General features: G+C 35.7%; 1 long non-coding RNA gene across 1 annotated transcript in view; it reads right to left on the bottom strand.

Moving 5' to 3' along the window:
* The window catches only part of LOC139080626 (uncharacterized), a 66,349-nt gene that overhangs the window by 2,094 nt on the left and 43,251 nt on the right, over window positions 1-21,004 (bottom strand). The gene's annotated exons all lie outside the window — the stretch shown is intronic.

The following is a 21,004-nucleotide window of genomic DNA, read 5'->3' as shown; positions in this document are numbered from 1 at the left end:
GATCTTTTCATCTTTGTAAACAAAAAACAGATTTGGATGGACAGCAGCAAAATATACTTGAAGCTAACTACTGATTTGAGGCTGATCAGAGAGAAATCCCTCAAAGCCATTCAAATTATCAGACATTTTAATAACTGACTGAATTCTAAGAAGTCACAGAGATTCAAGATTGTATATCATGAGGAAAGAGTGGAGGTGAACTGTTGATGAATTTTTTAATAAACTTTGATTCAGTAATTAGATTACATTTATTTTTACCAGACTTCAGTGAGAAATTAACTCTATATATCAATTTAATGAATTTATGACTATAATTATATACATATGCCATTTACTAAGTATAAATTTAATAAATATGATGCAATATAAATGTAATTTGGAGATTCAATTTTCAGTTTAAATTTATTTGGTTAGTGCAATAACAACTAAACTCCTGAGACATCTATAGAACAAAGTGTTCCACTGGGCCTTTTATTTTTCTTAGCTTTCAGATGTTGGAGTTTAAATGAGTAGCAAGTGAACTATGAATATATTTTTTAATAAACTTTTGATTTAGAATTTAAAATACTGAATTTACCAGGGTATAACACAGAGATTTGGCCTTATACAAAGACCTTTATAAATAGTCTCACTCTTTTATTAGCAGTATATAAAAATATCATCAAGGGGCCAGCCCAGTGCCACAGTGATTAAGTTCATGTGTTCTGCTTCAGCAGCCCAGGGTTCACTGGTTCAGCTCCTGGACACGGACCTATGCACCACTTATCAAGCCATGCTGTGGCAGGCATCCCACATATAACATGGAGGAAGATGGGCACAGATGTTATCTCAGGGCCAAACTTCCTCAGCAAAAAGAGGAGGATTGGTTGCGCATGTTAGCTCAGGGCTAATCTTTCTCAAAAAAAGATAATATATATATATATATGCATCAAGATGTCTACACAGACAAAAACAACCTATATTTCCTTTCATGATATACCCCTACCCACCTACAACCACAGGAGTTCTTGAGTAACATAATCTGCTCAGCTCACCTCTCTTCCATCACCACTGAGACTTTTGTGTTGTAAGCCATCAAAAAAATCTACAGTATGAGACCAAGAATGCAAGACCAAAGCAACTTGGAAACCAAATTCCAAAAGACAGCAAGGCCCTCTGAGGAGAGAGAACATATATGAACTGTTTTACCTTTGGGACAGTCAAGGAGGATGAAACAGTCACCACGTAATCAGGGAAGAAGAAAAAGACTAATTGTGGACAAATTTATAAAAGCCAAGTTTAGGCTGGAGGGAGAATTTAGAATTCTCAAGAATCCAAGACATAGGAGGTGTCTGCACTCATTCCCCAGCTCTCTCTAAGGGCTTCACTGATGCTCGCGAGAAAGGCAGGAGACAGGACAGAAGACCTAAGAGTATCTCCTTCCTTCCGTGGTACAAAAACACCAAATCCCCAACATTTCATGGTTCCTTCTTGCATACAAAGCAAAAACAATAACCCACTGGGCAACAGACAGGAAAACCCATTTCTGTGGTCGCAGAGAATAACCCACTGCCTCTTATGGAGGGGTAGAATCAAAAGCTTTCTGATGCTGGGGTGGAACCCCCAGGACCACTGCTGCTGGGCAAAGACTGACAACAAAAGTTATCTGCCTCAGACAGGGAGAAAAGATTTGCAAAACACCTACGCCATCCAAAAGATCTTTCCAAGGATATAAAGAACCCTGACAATTCAATTCAATAATAATAAGACCACTAACCCAATTAAAATTATGGCCAAAAATATTTGAACAGCTGTTTCATCAAAGAAGATATATGAGTGGCAAATAAACACATGAAGTGATGCTCCTCATCATTAGTCATTTAAAAAACACAATAAGACAAACTATATGCCCACTAGAATGGATAAACGTCTTTTAAAAAGCTAGCAATATCAATACAAGGATTTGAGCAAGTGGAGATTTCACACATTGCTGGTCAGAATTTAAAATGATACAACCATTTTGAAAAGTTTTGCAATTTCTTATAAAGTTAAACATATTCTTACCATGGAATGCGCAATCCCATTCCTACATACCTATCTAAGAAAATGAAAACTTATATCTACATAGAAAGACTGTATAGCAATGTTTATAGCAAATTTATTTATAATTGACCTAAACTGGAATTAATACATATGTTGACCAGCTGGCCAATGGATAAACACATTGTGGTATATCCATACCATAATACTTATTCAGCAATAAAAAGGAACAAACTATTGATATATTCAAATATGGGGGAGAGAGGAGGGTGAAAGGGTTAAAGGGGCACATGCGTGCAGTGACGATGGCAATTAGACTTTGAGTGGTAAATAGATGAAGTCTACACAGAAATTGATATATGGTGATGTACACCTGAAATTTATATAATGTTATAAACCAATGGGACCTCATTAAACAATTAATTAAATAAGGAAAAATTTTTAAAAATCAGCATGCTGATGAGTCTCAAAAGCATGATGCTAAGTGAAAAAAGTTTGAAACAAAGCACTACCTACCTTATAATTCCATTCATAAGACATGGTGGAAAATTCAAAACTAGAGGGACACAAGTCAGATCGGTAGTGGATTGGAAAAGGGGAGCATCTTGACTGCAAAGGGGCATAAAAGAACATTCTGCATTGGGCAAGACCATCTGTATCTTGATAGTGTTAGTTTTGTTACTCTACACATTTGTCAGATTTCATTGAACGGTACACTTAAAAAGGTTGAAATTTTTATTTTATGTAAATTATACCTCAATAAACCTGAAATTAAGAAATTCAAAAGAAGTATGTGGGCCCAGAACAGAGAACAGCCTTTCAGGCATTAGGAACAATACATACAAAAGTCCAGAAGTGTGAAAGCAAGACGCATCAAGATGCTTCAGCTAATCCAGTGTGGCTGGAAAATGGAGCATGGGGATGGGAATAGTGAGAGAAACTGAAAATGGAAGCAGAACACAAGCAATGATGGGCCTCATAGGGCACATTAAGAAATCTGGACTTTTGTTCATGACAACAGAGTTAGAGCAAAGAAGAAACATGAAATAATCTAAATTTTAGAATAGTCACTTAGGTCGAAGTATGGGAATAGATTGAGGAAATCAATACTGAGTCACGAGGACCAGTGTAAGAAAGTGTCTGACTCTATTTTTGCTGTTTGATCACTGAAAACTTTCAAGTCCCACCTTTTCCTCTTTCCCTTCTGTCTCAGGAAGCTGATAAAACCCATGGTCATTCTCTTGGTGCCAGAAAGAAAGAGTTCCATCATGCAAGAAATCCTGGCCTCCTGCATGGGAACCCCTGCCCCTGTCCCACCCCCTGAGGACAATGAAACCCAAGGCAGTCTCCTTTCACTGCCCTCTGAAGCCATTTTTGTACCTACTTGGGAACCTGCCCTGCTGTCCTCAGAAAGCCTCAATACGTGAGTTATAACCCTTTTCATACCCTCTTGGCACATATGTGATATCATCAGCATCTACATTCAAACCAAAGTTTGAGTTTGGGAGTTTGATTCTGCCCTCCACAAGGTGACCAAAAAATAGAGACTGTTGCATTCTAAATCACTGTGATGAAAGAGGATGGAGTAAGCAGAGGACAGAGTCCAGAGATTCTAAAGAAGTAGAACAGAGAGAACTCATAGCATAGGATAGAACTTGCAAAAATGCCTTGGGCCGAGACACTCAGGTACATCAGGTATAAAGAACAAAGGAGGAGGAGAATGGCAATATTTAGTTTAGTTTCAGACATTTTGAGCTTAAGGGGCCCATGGGCTATATAAGGGGGAGATGTAGAGAAGATGATTGTGTAGTAAGGTCTGGTATTAATAGGTCTGAACCCTGCAGTAGCTGGCCCCTGCCCACCCCTCAAATCCCATTCTGGCCATTCTGCTCATGTCCTTCCATCACCCTGACTTTGTTTCAGATACTTAAGGCCCCTTCACACATTATGCCTTCTAGAATGCTTGTTCCCATGTTGTGTCTTGTTTCTCATCTTTCCCATCTCAGCTGAAATACAATATCCTAAGGAAATTTTCTCTTAAACCCCTGTTCATCTCTCGTCATCCTTTCCATTTCCTTTAAAATATTTATCATAATTTCGAATTGCTCTTTTTTACTTAGGCATCATAAATTCTAAACATTGTCTAGTTTGTTTACTGTTATATTCTCAGCGTGGACAGAATGCCTACGACTAACTGGTAGGCTTTTAATACATATTTGTTGACTGAATTAATGAATAAGATTTACACAGTGCTTAGTCCATACATGGAATGTAATAAACACTTCTTTAATCTAACTGGATTTTTAAAATCATAGGATAAAATGAGGATTAATTTGCTTCTTTTAGAGTAAAGTCTGTTTTGATATTCAAAAGGGTTTGTATATCACAGTTATATATGGAAATCCAATAATTTGATTATCCCTTAATTAATAGTAATTCCTGGTCCTGTAGATATTGTATGAGTCTCTCAAAGAAATCAGTGTTGAATCTCTTTAAATTTTAAGTCCAAATCCTTTGGCTATAACTCTCAGCCTAGGGCTATATATAAACTTCTTGAAATCAGTTACTTGCAACATTCGGAGACAAAAACTGACTTGGGAAGAATAATTCACATTTCTAACCTAACAACAAGATGAATCTGCTCTCCTAAAAGCAATCAGTTTGGCTATAAAATGGTCATTTTGAGGGTGCCTTTACTTTTTCATGCCAATGGATCATTGTCTAATATTTCAAATATGTTGCTTTTCAAATAGGAAAAGCGCACTCATTATTTTGTGATGCCTTAAAGCATTTTCTGCTGCTTTTTTTCCAGACACAAATCTAATTAGTACGTATTCCTGAGAGATCTAAAGTAAGAAACTTTATTAAACACTTTCAAACTTATTCTTGAACTGGTAGAATAGCGAGCCAAGTGAATTTCGGGTGACATTAAAAATAATCACAGCAAAGGCTTGAGAAAAGGAGATGATATAGTCAGCTTCAAATATGCCTACTCTTACCACGTTAATCATACTTGCAAAAGTTGCAGAATTGCTTATTTGATATCATTGCTTGCTTGAATTACTTACTACACTCTTGAAGGTAATTAGTCCTTACTAAGTACATTTTCAACATATTCTTTTATTTTAAGAAGAACAGGTGGAATATAACTTTATATGTAGCCTTAAAATTTAAGATGTCTAAGAAACAGAGAGGTAGCTTTATTACTGTATTCCACAAAAATGTTCATGTTTTCATCTTTAAATGAGAAACCTAACAAGAAAGAGCATATAACAAGTAATCAGTAAAAAAAAATCATGTTAAACATCAATGGTGCCAAAGAAGGTTAAGAAATTCTAAATAATAACAAGTCTTGTCACCTTTAAGGATTATTGGCTTCTCTGATGCTCACAGCATCCATTTATTCACCTGTCCATCAGTTTGGCTGGTTTCATTAAAGTCTCTATCAAACTAATCAATTTTTGTGATCAAGAGATAGCTATTTAAAGAAATCTCTCTGTTCAACTAGTACTGCTTTTCTCCACTAACATGCTCTTTCCAGTTGTCTTAATTCTGAAATAATTTATCATGTACAATAAATCTTGTTACTCACTGAACATTAATCTTTCAACACATATTCCCTACATTCAAAGAATTATCTCACAGAAGCAACTATAGAACCGCCTAAACATAACAGGAAAGTTAAAAGTTAATGAAATCAGAGAGAATATATTCAAAGGTTAGAAAGGATTCAGGAGTTGCAAAAGAAAAAGCATAGGTGAATAGCAATGAATAATTTAGCTACCATTTTTCTTTGACAAATATAATTGGGTCTCAGCAACCTTGTGGATTTACAATGAATTCATTAAAAGATAGTACAAAAACAGAAGGCAAGGACGTAGATCAGATTCTTTTAGAATGTATCAAGGAGTCAGTCTTTCTTAAGATACCTCAAGGAGTCAAAAGTTCTTAGCTATATTGATTATTATTTCCTTTTTCACCAGATCCTTAAATTTTGAAAGGATATACAAGTATTATAAGGAATGACAAGCATTGAATAAAATACTTGACTGTTTATTTGGAAAAGTTTCTTCTTATCATTGTCTTATATTTTCCATCTTAATTCTACTTTTTTTTTTTTTTAAAGATTTTATTTTTTTCCTTTTTCTCCCCAAAGACCCCCGGTACATAGTTGTATATTCTTCGTTGTGGGTCCTTCTAGTTGTGGCATGTGGGACGCCGCCTCAGCGTGGCCCGATGAGCAGTGCCACGTCCACACCCAGGATTCGAACCAACGAAACATTGGGCCGCCTGCAGCGGAGCAAGCGAACCTAACCACTTGGCCACGGGGCCAGCCCCTTAATTCTACTTTTTATATGCTTTTATTACTTCCTCTGAGGGCCAATAAATAAGCTAATGAGATTTTCCCTAAAAAAGAATCCTTTTAATTTGCTTATTTTCCCTTTTCTTTTCTACACTTCTCCTAGTCTTGTTGTATTAAGCAATTTGAATCTAAATATTCTTTGAAATAGGTGTGTCAGGTGGGATGTTCTCATTTACTCCATAGTGAATACACAGACATTCTTCCCTCCTGGACAGCCCTGGGCTGACTTGTGAATTATGTCTCTGTCACTCACAATATTTCTTCTTCATTTTCTCTCTTCCTCAACCCCAAATCCTTCACACTGATTTTTCCAGGAACATTTGTTGCCATCTCAGAAACATGGGCCTCCTGTCTCAATCTCTTAAGCCTCTAACATCCTGGCGAAAGTGAGGATAAAAATGCCTAATAGAGAAAATGTGTTACTTTTTGCCAATGATATCCACTTAGTAAGAAATAACAAAGGTTTTAACCAAAGGAGCTAAATACATATTTAACTATTAATTTTTAGAAATCAGTGGCCCATGTAAGAGATGTGGATGAGTTTTAGGTATATGACAGAATGAGGGGAGAAGAGGTGAACAGGGAAGCCCAGGAATTATGACGATCCTAAAAACATTAATAGTATTCTACCCCTAGTTCATCTACCCAGGAGAGAAACAACCCCTTCAGCTTTATCTTGTTTGCCTGTTTCCATACAACTAATAGAGTAAGCAATGACCCACATTACCATTCCTGTGCCAGAGGACACTGTCTACTATTCATGTCATGAGCCAGTGAACATTATTTTGTTTGTTTTGGTGGTGTTCATCACTAAAGAATCAATCTAATTGAGAGTATGATATTTCACTAAAACAGAGTGATAAAAGATTGCTCTACAATAAAACGGCCAATATAGTTTCAGCAACATCTTTGAAATGCCTCTCCCACTCTAGTTACAGGGGGCTTTAACTTCTGTCATATGGTATAAGCCCTTAATTCACTTCTTTAGAAATGAGGTACAATAGAACATTTCAAAAATTAAAATTTGCAATGGACCATCACCCTTCCTCTTAATGCTCAGAAACAGCCAAACGATGGTGTAATCTAACCAGAATTCACCTGAGTAAACCAATCCTCTTTCCTATATCGCCTGTGTTGCATATGACTGTGTGTAAACATGAAAATTCTTGTGTTAGCCATTAAAAATTTAGACAAGTCTCTGAAAAAGATTAGACTCACATAAACAATAACAAATTCAGGGCCAATGTTTGCAGATTTTTTTCAAAATTGTTTAACATGATGACAATTCAGGATGTCTGACTTTAGGTGTTTTTTAATCAATGGTGTATTTTTCCATATAGTTTCCCAGAAGTAATTACATTTTAAAATATAGTTTATAATCAAGCGAAATATTTCACATTCTTTGGGATGTAATTAATTACTGTCTGGATGGCCTTAGCTCCTTGAACACCCTGGGGCAGCATTTATGAAATTATCATGACTATGTATCATTTACATCTTAGTGACATGAGAATATTAATGTGTTTCTGAATGCCCCCCACTAACCTGGGAAACTAATTATTCAGAAGCATAATCTAGAAATTTATACATATGACTTCAGCATCACCAAATGTTTTTTTCTGAAAATAATACCACTCAGGTCAAAGTTGAAGGTTTAAATGTGAAATTTTGAGAAATAAAGAGTAATCATTGGTAGGCTTTCCAAACATTGCCTGAATTAGTCATAAAAATACCTCTTGACTTTATGAATATACACAAGACCACTAAGTATTACCAAAATCTGACATCTGGCCACATTCTATTTTCTAGATTTTTGTTTGTTTACACAGTATACATATAAGTTACAGAAACATTTTTGCAAAATTAGAGCTTAGAATTTGGGAAAAGCGTTTGTCAAATTATTATGGAATAGCATAATGCACAGGTACGCACAGAATTCTACTACCATACCTGTATCTTATTATCATGATTTTGTAGCAACGATGAGTGTAAATCTTATTAATGAAGGTTTTATGTCATATCATCATCTCTCTTAAAGACACTGCTTGTGGGAAATGAATTCAGTCCTTTTCTGAGACTTTACAAACAAACAAGATTTAAAAATCATTTTTCTGATGCTTTAAAATAAGATGATCTAAGTGAAAATAATTAGATAATGTATTTTTAATTTTCAAGGAATATACTGAAAACTAAATAGATTTGAGCAATATCTAGTGCTCTTGCAGCTTCCACATATTAGAGATAATGACTTGACACATCTAGTTAATAATTTAGTCAATTTATACAGGTTACCTGTCATTCAAGCTGAAAATACCCAGAGACTCAATATTTCTGACCCTTAAATAAAAGTAGAAACAGGAGGAGATGTCAATTCCATAAGGTTGTCTGCATACTTAAGGCCAACTATAGCTTAAATAAGTGCGCAGAGAGTAACCTTTAGACAGAGCATGAATTAAGAATGAGACACCTATGTGGAGGCCTGAATTTTCCTCTGATTAGCTTGGAAGTCAAGGGCAATACCTACTCTTTTTAGGGTTATTATAATTATCACATGAAATAACATGTGAAAGCACCTAAGAAATGTTGAAAATGCAGCACAATATAAGGGATTTCTATTTATACTCTGTGATGAAAATACCTTGAATGAGTATCAACATAACTGTATGTATGTACTTTAGAACTAAAACTTGGTTGATGTCAAATTTATGGAAAACTAAATCACACTCATTCACATACATTTCTATCATCTTCCACATCTTGCAATAAACTAAAATAATTCATAGTTAAGGGTGATCTACAGATGGGCTGTAATCAGATTATTGCATTTTTTCAGATTATGGATTAGTGCTCACATTTGCAAACAACAGAATCCAATGCAGCTAATTAAGCAGAAAAGTGTCTCTGGAAATATATCAAGTAGCTACAGAATGTCCAAGCATGATACAGGACTGTTCTATTAAATACCACTGCAGCATCCCTGTCACTCAGGACATTTGATATCTGGCACTGAGTAATAGAAATTCACAAAAGCTGCCCTGGAAAAATGGGGTATCACAGCCATCATTCTTGCAGAAGATCAGATTCCCCTTGCATAACTCAAGCCCTTTGCTCACTTACCCATCCATGCGTGCTCTGCAAGCCACTTGCAGGATCTGCTATGTTCAATCTACACAGGAGTGCAAATCCATTCTTCCCTTTGGCGTTTATTTACCTCCTACTATGTTCCAGCTAGACTGCTAAGCATTGGTGATAACCTCGGAATAGCACAAGATCCTTACCCTTGATAAGCTCATAGCCTAATCAGGGACAACAAGTGATAACTAAAGGCGAGAGGAAAATTCCACATGTGAGTGAAGCATAAGGGACAGCGAAAACATCAGCAAAACCAAAGGGGGGTGTGTGTGTGTGTGTGTGTATGTATGTGTAAACACATCTGCAATACTTAGTATCTTATTTCCTAAAATTATTTTAAAAAACACACAGACATACTTTCAATATTAAGTTACCTATTTTAATCACAGACATTTTATATTCGTGTATCATACAGTAGGCATGCAAATATAATAGGAAAATCTCAAGAGATTTAATTATAAATTTAACTTAACTAGGTATTCAATATTTCATGCTTTATACGCCATTTAAAAAAAAAGACAGTGATTTTTTTTTAAAGCACAAATCACCAGAATTCTTCTAACACATAAATTTTTTAAAGATGGAAAGTTATGGTACTAAATGGGAAATGTTTAGAGCACGATCACTGGTCAGCAAATAAAAAAGTGAATAGAAGAGGAGAAAATAACCTATCAATTATCTATAAACTCAGATCTTACCATGTGATAATATTTTCTACAGAGAGACACAATTTGTGGATCTCATGAAACTCTAATTTTGCGACGATACGAAAGGGTCTTCCTGTAAGGTAGTCAATATGATTTTAACAAGCTGGCAGACCTAGAGTAGTTGCAATGAATGGAATGAACAGATTGAAAGTTAAAAACAATTGCAAGAGAAGAAGGAAGAGAGCAGAAAAAAAGAGCAGCCTTCTGAATGCAAAAATCACGAGAAATGGATTTTTAGTTACCTCCGCTTCCCCTTTGGCCTTCCATCCAGATATATTTTAATGGATTCTCCTCTAAATAGAAAAGTCTCCCAGGGCACCAACATATTGTAGGAAGTTGAATAAAACTCTCCCTTTCAATCATTCTTTGCTCCAATACCCAAAGCATTTAGATAAAGTATCTTTTACATCTCCTGGAAAAATCTGATATTCAGTGATTTGTAAAGTGAGAAACTTTATTTAAGTATGTTTTTCCCCCCGACACATAAGTCTGAAGTTTTGCTTTCCCTGATAAAGCCAAAATTATAGGCTCATTTAAAATTTTCTTTAATCATTTTACATTTTTGGCAGAACCACCCCTCCATTTTACTCTGTAGAGCTGACAACAAATGTAGTACTCAACATGTCGATTAAACAAAAAATAATGTTTTCAGAGGCCATGAATGGTCTTTTCTGCTTAAATCCCCAGTGAGTCAAAAAGCATATGAAAACGTACCTATGTGTTTGTGAGAACTCAGGCACGGAAGATTGTAAATTAGTTAGGAAGGCATATCCTTAATCAAAATACATTAACTATGAATTTAGTTCCTATTCAATCATAGTTCTTACATAAATAACATAGTTCTTACATCAATCTTACAGAAGCAGCACAGTAGCATTATTATGGGAAAGCAGGGACTTTGCAGGAAATCTAATATAAACGTCCTCATCCAAGATTGTATCTCAAGGAGATATGTTAGAAAATATTCAATCACACCCTAAAGTTATAATCTCCTTGTGAAGTTCTTCTAATTTCTGGTAAGTAGGACAAATAAATTCAATTTTATAAATTTTTTAAAAATCAGGGGGTTGGTCCCATTGCCTAGTGGTTAAGTTTGACATGCTCTGCTTTGGCGGCCAGGGATCAGTTCCCAGGCATGGAGCTACACCACACATTGGCGGCCATGCTGTGGTGGAGACCCATACACAAAATAGAGGAATATTGGCACTGACGTTTTTCAGGGTGAATCTTCCTCAAACAAAAAGAGGGAGATTGGAGGGCTGGCCTGATGGCACAGTGATTAAGATTGCTCTCTCTGCTTCAGCGGCCCAGGGTTTGCAGGTTTGGACCCTGGGCACAGACCTAGCATTGCTTGTCAAGCCGTGCTGTGGGTGCATCCCACATAAAATAGAGGAAGATTGGCACAGATGTTAGCTCAGTGACAATCTTCTTCAAGCAAAAAGAGGGAGATTGGCAATACATCTTAGCTCAGGGCAAATCTTCCTCAGCAGGAGAAAAAAAAAATCAGAATTCAATTTCATTAAGGAATTTTAATATATTAATATTTTGCCTGTTATCCTCATCACTCAGTTTCTTAAATATTCAAAATTGATTGATCATTATATTTTGTTTTCTTTTCTCCCACCACTAATCGTGATATGGTTTTCCTTATAAAAAGGTAAAGAGGTAGAGAGATGACAGAACTACATAGTTTAATATAAACAGCCCTGACCCAAAAGAGCTCTTTTTTGTTATCCCAAAAGCACTGACCCAGAAGAGTTTAAACCTCAGGCCCTAGTCCCTCTTTCTCCAGAACTGAATTCTTTTAGTGTAACTGTACTAAATTGCACAAGAAAGTCAATACTAACTTGAGATGAGAAGATCCTCTGAAAGGCCTCTGCAATTCCCTTATGGCCATTGAATTACATTTCAGGTACTATCTGTTGCTAGAAATAAAAAATACAAAAAAGAAATTGTCTCGATCTTAAACTTAGAAGGATGTGTTGAAAGTAACAAAATTTTTACTTTAAAAGACATGAGTGACCTGGTCCTAAGTGAATGAGATTGGGAGTCCAGAGAACTGAGTCACTGGAGTGGGAACAAGTACAGGAATATAGGGGTCACCCTGACAGATCATATCTTGACTCTTGAATCTAATTCCAGCAGATTATCAGAATATACTCATTCCTCCTACTTCCAATTCCGCATTCTAACCATTTTTACGCAGAAAGTTAATTAATACCAAGTATTACCTGACTATAGAAGAACAGGGAAACCAAACTCTAGACAAATCTTAGTTTCTATCTCTGGTTTGAACTTATTAGACAAATGTGATTTGAGACCCTTTTTCTCCCAGACTTCCTCATCTCCAACACACACATAGTATGATTGATGATATATAAACTAGGAATGCTTGAGACTTACTGACGTAAGTCAAGTTTCCAGGAAGTGGACCAATGAATGGCTCTGAAGAGCCCAGAACGAAAGAATTTTTCCAGCAGAGAAAGCTTTTAAACAATAATTCCTTTGTAACCATGGAACATGCATGTATTTACTTGACAATGTTATGCGATAAGCACTAGGAATACAAAGACCAAAGACACAGTCCACGAACTCAAGGAATTCACTGTCTTTTGAAGGAGATAGACAAGCGATCCAGTAGTTATCCTGCAGTAGAGTGAAGTGCTATAAAGGATGTACTCCCAGGGTATTAAAATGGTACAGAAAAGACCTCTTCATTACTATGACTGTCCCTGCTTGCATAACCCTTGCCTTTCACCAACCCAACTGATATTGAATTACCTTAACTGCACTATCACTTTTAAAGGCATCACTGTAATTTTTATAATAAACATCACCTACCAGTCTCTAACTCTCGCCAAGTCCTGCGCTCCTGCTTTGATCTGCATGGATCTGATTGCATAAGATCATGACAGGCTCTGCATGCCTGACAAGTCTTTTCACATTGCCTTGGAATATGGTAGCAGTCAGACCATGAACTTGAAGGGGGCAGGGTGGCTGAGGACAAAAGAAGGTCTATGTGGGACAGTCCAGAATAACTGGCTTTGATCAAGGGACAACACCAAAGGCCCAGACTATAGAAGAAGATGGAGTAGTCTAAAGAAAGTGTTGTGAGGAGCAGTTACCCAAAAGGAGGGGAAAGTTTGTCAATATATAATTTTGTTTGTTTTGAATTTTGCCCCCATAATGTGCTATTATTTATGTTTACTAATATTTTTAAAATGCAAGATTGCTTATACAAAATCCTCATTTACCTCATCTACCTGGTGTGCTTTAAGAGACAAGGAGAAAACCCATAGCCTGAGTTTCCGCTAACTGATTATTGCTAAAACTTCAAAATTACTATTATATTAGAAAGGTTATCTTACATAATAACACATTATCGCATAATTATCTTTATTAGACTAGTCACTAAGTCACATCAAATGATCATAACGGAACGAAGGAAAGAGCCAACACACAGAAATGGTCCTTAACAGAGATTTGAGATGAGACGGGGCACAAAGGATCATGAGAGAGCTGGAGCACAAGTCTTTAAAGTTTAAAGGCTCTGGAAGTGTACAAAAACAATGAGAGGGAGGGTATTTTTTGCCACAAAATAATTTAAGATTCAATTTCTACATACCACAGTGCTATCATTTCATAAAGAAATTTGGGACAAAAGCCAGATCATGAAGTGCTTATTAGCACTAAGATTTTGCATACAGTGAGCACTTTTCTAACCATTCTCACTAATTAACATATAGTCTTTCTCCATTGCTTCTTTCTTCCCTCGCCCCTTCCACTGCTAGAAAGAAATCCCAAGAAAATGACCTTCTGGCTGCTGAAGTAATTTTGCAGATGAAGATCAGAGTCCAAAATTCTTTTCATTTTTATTTAAACTAGTTTTGAGGCCTTAATTATGTTATAAATTATTCTCCCATCGTTCTTCCCAGTAAAGCATAGCTTAGATTTCAAGTTCAGAATACTTGCAAGAGACTTTTAACAGACCAAAAGTACTTGTATAAGAATGATCAATTTGTTTACTGCTACAAATTTAATGTTAGCTTCTATGGTAATGTCGGTGATTACCTACGCAAAGTGCTATTAAGGGCAGCAAGTTTGCTGGAAATATTTCCTAAAGAATAGAAGCAGAAATACTCAAATAAATTCTTCAAGCTAAGAATTACAAGGGGAGGGCCTCTTCTTGCTGATCACCAGCAAGCAGAAGCGTTTCTCCTCCGTTCATCGGAAAAAAAACCCCAAAATGTTCTGTGGTATTGGCTTCAGAATTTTTCTAAATGTTAAAAGAATAAGATTAAGAAAATAAATAATTTAATGCAAATGCAGCCCTAAAATCTCTGTAGGAAGCTGAACTCAAAATCAAGATACAAAATCATTTAGGGGATATTTTTGGCAAGGATAAACCTTCAGGACCAGAATTCTCTGACAGAGAGAAACACCAATTTCAATTTGCAAAAAGCTATTCAGGTGTGAAATGTCTTTCTCCCAGAAGCCTCTATTTCACTGGTGTAGAGTTCAGTCGGTACCATGCGCCCAGCATGATCTCAAGTAAAACAACCAAACGTGTGATGTTCTCTACTTTAAATGTATCCAGCCATGACTACATTAATTGTGAAGCTTCAGTGACTTTATTTTCGCTCTGAATATTTTCTTAAATTATCAACTCAGGTGTTTTTATTTGGCAGCTGCCTATTAGTGATGTACTTAACCATAAATCAATGAGAAATGCTACTTTCAGAGAGAAAATAGCGTGCATCTCTCACATATTTCCTCAGCAGCCAGATGACAGGTCTAGTAATTTCATCAGTATTTACTGTATATTCTTCTGCAAGAGACAAAATAAATTTGTTTTCCTCTATCAGCATAATTTAGTTTTATAAGAATGCAGTCTTATGAAATATCACGAACAGTGTATAGCGAAAAATACACAGGAATGCAAACCTCTCCTCACTCAGGCATCTTAACTCTCACACACGAGATAAAGAACAGATAAGAGCTTATGCTTAAGAAGAGGAGGGAAGAGGGAAATATTCAGATTCACAAATTGTCCCAAAATGCTGGGGGAATAACAGAAAAATGAACTATTATATCTTCCCATTACATGATAAAATACAACGTAACAAAAATAAAGTAGTCTTGCAATTCAGAAGCCCCAGGTTTGGATAACAGTTGCAACACCATCTAGAGTGTCTTGGGAAAGTCATATACCTTCAATGGGATTTGATTTTATCATTTGTAAAATATTAAGGTATCTGTGTTTTAAAGATAGGATAAAGCACAAATGATTATCTAACACCACAGCCTGTCATATAGTAGTCTTTCAACAAAACATGTATATATGAATACTTCACTTCTAACCTTTTCTGATTCTATTTCACTTTTTTCCTTTCTATTTACATAACACACTTCTGTACCAATGCGCTAAAGGTTAATGGCTGTATATAGGAAACAACTACAAATAATGAGACCCCACTTATGTTTTGTGTCACCTCTAATCACCTTTTCCTAAGAGTTCTCAAGTGAATTACAGTCACTCATTTCTGTCAAGTAGCTTAGGTCTTAAAAGTATAGTGGGTACGTTTTTGTAAACCTTGGCAATTGTCTCGACTCACAGAAAGGCATTTGACTTTAGAAAGCATAAATCCTCATTCAAGCAAAAAAATTGAAATTCAATAAGTATTCTAATAGATGCCTCCTATTAATGGACATTAGCCAAGCTACTGATCCACATGACAGAATATTTCCAAGGAAGGAGAGGGGGAGGTCAGGAAAGAAATCAAACATCAAATCAGGAATCATGCACAGGACCATCCTAGGAGATGATTTGCAGGATGAGAACACTTAATTAATAGCCTACAATTAATAGTTACACTTTAATTACTTTAATTATCTTGGTATCCTAGAAGGAGCACTGAATTTAGAGCTGGAAAATTAGCTTGAGTCCAATATCTTCTACTATCAGCATATAAGGTTGGTCATTTCTGTTAATAATTTGCAACCTAATTTTTGTTACATATAAAATTGTATCACCTGTCCTGTCTACCTCATAGAGTTATTATATAATTTAAGATAATGTATGTGAAAAGTTTGCAAACATTATTTATAAATAGTAAGCAGTGTAGAACTCCTATAAGTAATTATGTTATTAGCATCAGTGTTGTTAAGCATCTTCCCCAAGACAGAGAGGTCTCCCATCACTTAGTGAGGGAACTTCCACAATTGGAAGCACCACACCATGGAAGAAGAATGAAGACAGTCTGAAAGACCTTTCCACCACCAAGACTATGTGCAAGTCTCATGATTTCATTTTCTCCTTTGTAAATTAGGGATTATCATCATTATTGAGTAAGGTCATAGGTTGTAATTGAAATACCACACAATAATAGTCTAGCCAGGTATAAACACTCTCATTCAATGGGAGCATTCTACTGTTCATCTCTAAAACCAGTGCTGACCTCAAGCAAAATGACAGAGAGCTCTGTCTTCCGGGACCAAATCTCGGTGCACTCCAGGTGAACCAGCTCTCAAAGCACTCCTGGATCCTGACCCTCTGGTAATTGCTCTGCCTCCCCACATTCAAGAGTCTGTTCGGCCATCACTCAACATTTATGTAACAACCGTTAAGAGCCAAGCACAAAATGACTAAAATGTCCCCTGCCCTTAACGTGCTCTAAAAGCAGAGAGGTACCTAAATGTTCTAGACAGAGGAGAGTCAAGCCAAAACTGGAAGAGTTCTCGGGCACGACCTTAGAGTACGACACCACTCATACAAAAGCCAAGCCTTTTCTCATCTACTTCCCTAGGATGCCTTTATAAAACACAACTCTCCAGTCTGTATTTCTTTACACTTTTGATGAATTTTCAGTATGCATTAGGTCAGATTTCAACCACAGGAACATATATTCCTGCTACTGGAAAAGTCTATTTGGATACCACTGAGCAAAAGAATAACACAGGCAAAGAGATTTTAAAATCATATTTGAATGATTGATAGTGACAAGTAATGAGAGTTCTCTTCTCTGGCATCAGGAAGAAGGAAAAAAGGCTGACAGGGAGAAAAGCACTAACTTGGACAATGTGCTTTAGGAACAGATTTTGGTTATTCAAATCTTACAAGTTGAAATTTTGTAAATGGACTTGCTAAAGTTAGATATGTTGATTTTACTAATTTTCTGTACATAGGACACAGGAAAGAAGAATTTTGGATATAAGTATCTATTTTTTAAGTCATCATCAACATTTCAACAGCTCTGGACTTAATTTAGCTACCTATTTAAGTGGAAAATTTCAGAAAGCTTTTTATATTCAGTGAGAGAAAGAAAGAAAAGAAGACACTTAGGTGTGAATTTCCCAAGATCTTACTATACTGGAAAGGCTGCACATTAATAGACAAATGTGGGAAATGAGGGATGGATCCCAAGTGAAGAATGGTTTAAGAAAATTCTAAGCTGCTTTAAAGCTTCATAAACTGAGTAATAGCAAAATATAGGAGCTGTGAATATTAAGGCAACTAATCTAGGGTCATATGATGAAAATTTTAGCATAAAAAGACACATAAATAACTAATTTATTACCTTTACTTAAAAAAAGATTACCATAGAATTCAAATTCTCATATAGATTTATTAAAAAATGGTTATGTTAATTTCATTGTATTAGTATACATTAGATTTTGACTTTATTGATAGAAAATTATAAAGCCTCAAGAGAATATTAGTAAAAATTGAGCCAAGCCTATGAAGGCAAAACATAAATGCAACGTATCATAACAGACTTTAAAAAATTAATTGATCTTCATATACATGTATTCATATAGAGAGCCATATATATGAACTTCCGTAGCTTTGCATACGCACATAAATTCAGAAATTAAAACCAGGATTTATTATCAATATATTACTTTCAAAATATTTAGCATAAGTCCAATGGAATTTTGAAATATGAAGAATATTTTCTCAAATAAATCTTTTCACTAGCTCATTCTCTTCCTAATTTTATTACTAGTAGTTTTTGTAAAAAGGAAATATACATTATTCTCTTTTTTCGCTTCCATATTACAAACAAATTAAGGTATAGGATTTGGTTTCGATTAGAGTTTCACATAACTGAAACTATAAACACAGCAAGGAAAGACAGAATACTGCTCTGAATTATGTGTTAAGATGATTAATACAGATGCAGCTAACAAAGTCAGTTTTAGTATCTATAACAATAGGGATTTTTTTTGCTTGCTTGTTTATTTTGTTTTGTTTTTTTGTTTATCTGTTTGCTTTTTCTTTCTCTCTGCTCCAATTCTTTCTGAGATCAAAATATGGGCAGTAGGTGTGGTTTTCAGTTACAGCTGTCCACAGAATTCAGAAATGATCCTGTCTCCATCTCTCTGTATGGAATTCAGGTCAGTCGTGAAAAATTAAGTGTTTCTTAGTTGTTTGTTTTCTTGATAAAAAGCTCATTTAGGATTATTAAAAAAAAAAGGCAAATTTCATCATTGCTCAATTCAAGCATTCTCTTCCTTCTCTCAAAGTTGGGAGGTGAGGTTTATCGACCATCACGCACGATGGAGTGGGGGTTACTGTGAGTCTCACACAGTCCACAGTTGTTTCCTGGTATAATCCCCAGCTGATGACACTTGTAGTCCATTCTCTTGGTATCTAGTGCTGGCTCTGGTGGATGACAAGCATTTCAGTAGTCACACCTTTAGACTTCTCACAGACCCCTCAATAAAGCCATCGCTTTGATGTTTTGGCTGTGCTTACACAGATAGCACACATCTGATTTGTCCATCCTCTTGCTTCTGCCATCCTCCTCATGATTTGGGCTCACAGAACGTTCACGTCTAATCCATACCATTCTCATTCCCGAGGGAAACTGCTCAAAAACATTATGATTCCAAACTGCTCTTTCTCCTTGTGTTAGAGTTGCTGGACATATCTGCAAGGCTTCTGTCTTCAAACTCTAGCCAGGAAGCAAAGTCCCAGGATCTTATACTCCCCCAGTCTCCCCAACATAAATGATTTCTATTTCCTCCCTTCTCTTGCCTGCCACCTGCTCCAGGAATTATCTGAGGCAGAGGAAGCAGTTAACCCACTTGCTTCTTCAAAAACTCTGTTCCAAATTCCTTCTCTTCCTCTTCCAACCTGAGACTCAGTTATATCTGACCCTGTCTTGGGGCAGGGGTGCACTTTTCTCCTCTTTTCGTAGAGTCCTCAATCCTTTTTTATCTCATACTCATGGTGATTTGTTTTTCTTATTTTTCCAAATGAACCATCCATAATCTAGCCTCTTTATTTCACTGGTCAACATGAGAGTCATTCTGAGAACAGAATCCATCACTAACTGTCTTTCACAACATTAACTCTCTATGCGTCATCCCACCTAGATTGTGTGAAAACATTTTCAGAAAATCATTAAAGTTCTAAACTTTTCAACTGCTTGGGTCTCACCCTTTGGGCAAGTAATCCTCAACGAAAACATTATCTAAAATAAATTGGATAACTGAATTCATATATTCTCAGTGTAATCATAGCACATCTGTGTGTTCTTTCTCACTTTAATTAAATATGTTTAAGGGAGCAAATCTACTCAATATTTTTATGATCAAAAGATAATTATAGCCAAATGGTCCGACAAGTTTCTTCTGTATAGAATTATTTCACGACCAATTCCACTAAGGTTCAGTATAAGTTCTTCGTGTCTCGGATTGGGATCATTAATTTTTGCTTTAGTCCTCCTGCTGAATCCATTATTATCAAGCTTTCGGAAACTGAATTCTGTTCCCCCAAAATAATGTTACTGATTTTGATTATAAACTATGAGTGTGTTTGATTAAAGAGACCAGTCAAATAGACCATTATTTCTTGTTTCCGCTTTTAGTATCTAAGACTACAGCTATTATCTTAAAAGTTTATTAACAAATTTTTCTTAAACCTATATTACTCAAAAACCTTTGTACAATGGAAAGAAATGTGTGTGAAGTCTAATCAGAATTAGTCAAAGAACAAGGCTAATCTTCAGTAAAATCTTGGGTTTGTCTTCATTTTACTGAAGTTGCTGTTTTCAGGACTGGAAATCAACAGAGCAGGAATGTGGTTAATGACCAGTTACTTCTGGTCACTAAGACCTCTCAAGGAGAAGGAAAAAAGGAGTGAAGTCTCCACACAGAAAAACTGACACTAATTCAGGGGAAAATTTTCTTTAAACTTTGAAATTTGTTTGCCAAATATCCAGTTTTCAAGTCCTTATAGCATGTAATACAATTGTTCTTTCTGTTATTATTTTCCAAAAAAAATCATAATTATGTATTTTCCAAAAAAAATCCTAACTATGTATTTAAACTATTGTTCAATGTTCTTTAATATTTTTATAGCTTGAGATTACACAAATACAATTCAAACTAGTGCTTGGCCTCTAGTCTCTAAATATTTCTATACCATTAGAGTTGAATATTAATTATTGTCAGCATTGGACATGATAGATAGATGGATGCATGGATAGACAGATAGATGGATAGTCATAAAAGACATGACTCAATCTTATTCTTGGTGAACTTTGAAAATAATGATGATAATGATGATAGCTGTCACTTGTTAAGTGCTTACTGTATTCCAAAAATTTTCCGTTTGTCTTAACTCATTTTCACCACAACCTAATGAATTAATCTTATTCCACTTGTCTTATAAACAAGATAGATAAGGCTCAAATAGCTTAGGTGTGTTGCTCAGTTTGTATGTAGCTGAGCTAGAATTGAAACCCAGACCTACCAGAGTCCAGATATTCATAGA

This window comes from Equus przewalskii, chromosome 31 (assembly GCF_037783145.1).
Source record: "Equus przewalskii isolate Varuska chromosome 31, EquPr2, whole genome shotgun sequence".
Classification (NCBI taxonomy): Eukaryota; Metazoa; Chordata; class Mammalia; order Perissodactyla; family Equidae; genus Equus; species Equus przewalskii.
This window is presented reverse-complemented; position numbering and strand designations above follow the sequence as displayed.